The sequence below is a fragment of the Micropterus dolomieu genome, linkage group LG02 (genome assembly GCF_021292245.1).
Source record: "Micropterus dolomieu isolate WLL.071019.BEF.003 ecotype Adirondacks linkage group LG02, ASM2129224v1, whole genome shotgun sequence".
Lineage (NCBI taxonomy): Eukaryota > Metazoa > Chordata > Actinopteri > Centrarchiformes > Centrarchidae > Micropterus > Micropterus dolomieu.
In genome coordinates, this window is record NC_060151.1 from 11,131,047 (window position 1) to 11,135,704 (window position 4,658).

The 4,658-nt window shown below is 41.3% G+C and overlaps 1 long non-coding RNA gene across 1 annotated transcript in view; it reads right to left on the reverse strand.

Moving 5' to 3' along the window:
* Window positions 1-3,081: 3,081 nt before the first annotated feature.
* The window catches only part of LOC123964572, a 9,922-nt gene continuing 8,345 nt past the window's right edge, over window positions 3,082-4,658 (reverse strand). The window contains exon 3 of the long non-coding RNA XR_006823480.1: window positions 3,082-3,948. This is a non-coding gene — a long non-coding RNA (uncharacterized LOC123964572). The remainder of the gene's footprint in view (window positions 3,949-4,658) is intronic.

Genomic DNA, 4,658 nt, shown 5'->3' on the forward strand with positions numbered 1-4,658 from the left:
TAACCCAAAAATCTATTGATCGACTCCAGACTGTCCAGAACTCAGCTGCCAGGCTTTTAATCAGAACAAAGAAATATGACCACATTACTCCTATTTTAGCTTCATTACACTGGCTCCCAGTATGTTTTAGAATTGACTTTAAAATTCTATTGATCACTTTTAAAGCTCTTCATGGCCTCTCGCCTTGTTATATTTCTGAACTTTTAGTCCCATACGCACCAGCACGTACCAGATCCTCGGGCAGAGGTCTGTTGTCTGTTCCAGAGTCTCGACTGAAAACTAAAGGGGACAAAGCGTTTGCTGTCAGGGCCCCGAGGCTCTGGAACAGCCTGCCCGAGGAAATCAGGTTGGCTGAGTCAGTGAACTCTTTTAAGTCCCTTCTTAAAACATACTTTTATAGGAGAGCTTTTCCCGATCTTATTTGACTTTATTTTATCCCTTTTATTTTATTGTATTTTACTAATTTTATATTAAATTTTCATGCTCTTATCTTTTTTTTGTATTATTCTTTACACTTGTTAAAGCACTTTGTAACTTGTTTTTGAAAAGTGCTCTACAAATAAGGATTATTATTATTATTATTATTATTCTGACAGGGCCACAAGAAGGCCGGGAGTGCCGCATCATTGCGTGAAGTGGCCCGCAATTGTTTGCTATCTGGGCACCATATATTTATATTTTTCTTCCGTTTGTTCACTTTGCATTGTGCTAATTGATTAATATAATCTACGTGTCTATTTTTGAAAGCACTCTTACTTACTAGCACCTGCCTAAAACCTTTGCAAAGTGCTGTATGTGGAGAGGGTTTGGAGCTGGGGGAAAAGTGTGAACCTCTGTATGCCTCAGTATGAATCTCTGCTACGAGTTTTCCAGAGCTTTTACATTATCAACTTGAAAGACGGATATTTAAAAGCACCCGATCCCAATGTAATAGTTACACTCGAGCTGCTCGTTTCGCTGGTGTCTTAGGAAGTAAATGTGTTAGAAAGCGAATCCTTTGTCGACCAAAAATATACATGCCCACTAATAATAATTGCTACACCGAAGAAATCCTTGATCTTTAAACATCATATAAGCAATAAAGAACCAAAATAAAGGACTCGTTACACTCTGTACAGTACTGCTATTTATATATGAAAGACTGGATCTCGTGGGAGAGAGAGGAAGGCAGAGAGATGGAGGGAAAAGAAGAGAGAGAGGGAGATAATAGTGAGAGACTTTCTAACTCCAGCCCTGTGGTGATCTCCATCTCTCAGCAAAACACACCCACACAGCACCTTAATATGACCCCCCCCCCCCCCCCCCCCCCCCCCCCCCCCCCCCCCCATCTCTGTCTCTCTGCTCTCTCTCTTCAGAAGCACAGAAAGATTGATGACAAAACGGTGCTCTCTAGTGGCCACAAGTTGTATTGAGCTAATTTACAGTAATTTTACCTTCCCCCGCTTCTCATAGTTTCCAATTTACCCGGGATATACTGGGACTGAAATTCAGCCCGGGACTTTGAAATGAAGAGGCACTTTATGCGAGCATGTGGGGGCGCGGTGAAATATTTTTGCAGTAATTTTAATAAATAGTGTTGTACTTGGACACAGTCAATTTCATTATGATAAAGACCTTCAAGAAACTTTTATGACACCCGCCTCTTAAGTTTGTATAAGCAAGACTCCACTGCACTGAACGAGACCAGGTCAGGCAAGCCTGAGTCGGTCAGACTGCTAAAATAGTTCAATATAATATAATCAAAAACTACAATGCTGTCCTATAAAATAGAGCAGTGTGTATGTGTGTGCATCAAATCCCTCAGCTCTGAGTTGGCCTATGGAGGAGCAAGGATCGAGGAGGCTTGCTGGATGAGCTACAAGCGAGGATAAAAGATTAGGTTTGGGTTCTTCTTCATTATGGACCATGATTATTGACTTTGCTGTTCATCTATAATGTTAAAATTGTAAATTTGGCTGCTGAACTTTTTAAACAATTCCTGAGGATTGAGAAGTGATGATCCCAAATTTAAACGATAAAGTCCATTGACCACATTTAGCAAAATCCTTGCAATACAGATGCACAAAATGATAGGCTACTTGAATGAGATTCTCACAATTTCCTTCTTTCTTTTGGTTTTGTCACACCGACACAAGCGGGGAGGTTGACAGTTGGTGTGTGGTGTGTGGTGTGTTTGAGTTTATTTTGTCCCTTTTTGAGTGTGTGAGAGGAGCTTGATGGGTTTTGTTTGTCTGTTTGTGGCCTCTGTCTCTCTCTCCCTCTCCCTCTTGCTCGTCCTTTCATTCCTCTCCTTGAGGGCGGAGTTGTGTGTCACGCCACTGGAACACTGGGCGTTTCTCCCCAGCTGCAGGCAACCTGCTTTTGGCACACCTGTCTCCTGTGTTCATTCCCCTGCCATCTCCTCAGTTCCCTGCCGGATTATTAAGTCCTGTCTGTAGGTGATACTACAACCTGCTTGTACCAGCCTCGTGTAACCTTTGTGCCTGTGACTGACTCTGTTTCCTTGTGCTCTGCTCTAGTTTTCCTGGAGATCCTGCTCTGCTCTCGTGCCACTCTGTTTACGGAGAACGCCAAGTTGGAGATTCACCTTCATGGACTCACTTCTCAGTTAGCCACCCAGTCCCCTGCCTGGCCTACCCGTGCTCTCACCTGCCACCCTCTCACCACACCAGAGGCACCTATCCCCCAGCATCTAGTCCGACATACCTAACCTTGTTCATAGGCAGAAATCACGGGGGGGGACAAGGGGGTCATGCCTATCTGAGGGGAGTCCTCCCCCCTTAAAAACCATCAGATAATATGATATATACTTTAAAAAACATTGTAGGATAACTAGTAAAACAATACAAATGCAAACAGGGCAATTAAAGTGCTTTTTAAGTTTAGAAACATTGAGTCCCCCCTCTCTTGCCTCACAGTGGTTTGGTCCACTGCCTGTTTTCTTTCTAACAGGAGTCCGGTGGCAGAAAACCAGTTCAAATCCTTCAGTAGCCTAGTTGTGGATCTCCAGTAATGTTAAACAGGCTGACAAGGCTGTTTTATGCACTTTAAACATTGGATGAACTGATTCTTTGTCTTTAATACAGATGATGCTGAGTCATTAATAAATTAATCATGACAAAAAGTTATGATAACCGATTATTCTTCTATGTTATTATAACATTACCTAGCTTATTTGATTGTAACTCTTCTTCTACAGCTAGATATGCGCAGAGTGATTAGCTTGGGACTGAAATAGGTAGTTTATTTTCGCTTACTCGGCTCTGACCAGTGACCGGGATCGAGCAGTGTCAAATGTCCAATTTTCTGCCGGTCACATTGAACGTTACAAACAGGCTGTGCTGCGTCATGTTTCACACGTGTGTTCAGACAGTAACCTCATGTCTCTCACACAGACAGGCTAAAACAGGTCTTAGATGTGTGGAAGTTATTCACGAGAGTGAAGACGCAATGCTCACTACATCTGCAGAGAAATGCACAGAGAGAGGATATAGATAAAAATAAAATCAGTAAAATTATGACATATGATCAGTATTACTGAAAAGTACACTGTACACATCCCATCATTAATGTTACCCATGGGGGTCCCTCATACAGTTCAGACTCTGGGCACGGCTCAGATGACCTCAAGGCAAGCCATCCCACATCTGACACCAAAGGCGAGAGCAGTCACCCTACCCAGATTCAAACACAGGTCTACAGGGTACCAAACACGCAACTTTGACAGCAAAGCGAAAGAGCCAGGCTCGTTGGTATGGCAGTCCAAGGGCTTACTCAACTGTAGTGAAGGTACTCCGTCACAAGCATACAGTACAAATGGTGGAACCAAACTGAAAAATGTCAATCCTTATCCTTGGAGTGGAGGGTCGGTATCTTTGAGTAGGACTCGTTGCATTTTCTACGACTGTAGACACTATAGGATTTGGAAACTGCTTTATCACACTGCATCTGTGGAAGGGAAAAGGAAATATTTTCAAAGCAATATTACCTCTAATTTATTAACAACCATTGTCAGATTTTTTTATTGTGTTTAAAGTTGCTGAAACACAATATGACATCATGTCTAACTGTTGAGGTGAAATGGTTTTCCAAAAGGGACCCCTCCCAGTTAATGCTAAAAAAAAATTAAAAATTATATATATATATATATATATATATATATATATATATATATATATATATATATTTAATTATTTTTTCACAAGAATATTTGTAAGAATAATATAAGGATACAGTGGGGGAAAAAAGTATTTGACCCCTTGCTGATTTTGCAGGTTTGCCCACTTACAAAGAATGCGACAATCTACAATTTTAATCATATGTACATTCTAACAGTGAAAGACAGAATCCCAAAGAAAATTCCAGAAAATCACATCATATGAATTTATAAAAATTGATAACCGTCTGATGAGGAAAAACAAGTATATGACCCCCTACCAAACAGCAAGTATTCTGGCTCCTACAAGCCAGTTAGTCTTTCTTTAAGACACAGCCCCAATCCCAACCAATTATCTACATCAAATACACCTGTCTCACCTCGTTACCTGTATAAAAGACACCTGTCAACACCCAAACAACCAGCATCCAACATCACCACCATGGGCAAGACCAAAGAGCTTTCTACGGACATCAGGGACAAGATTGTTGATCTGCACAAG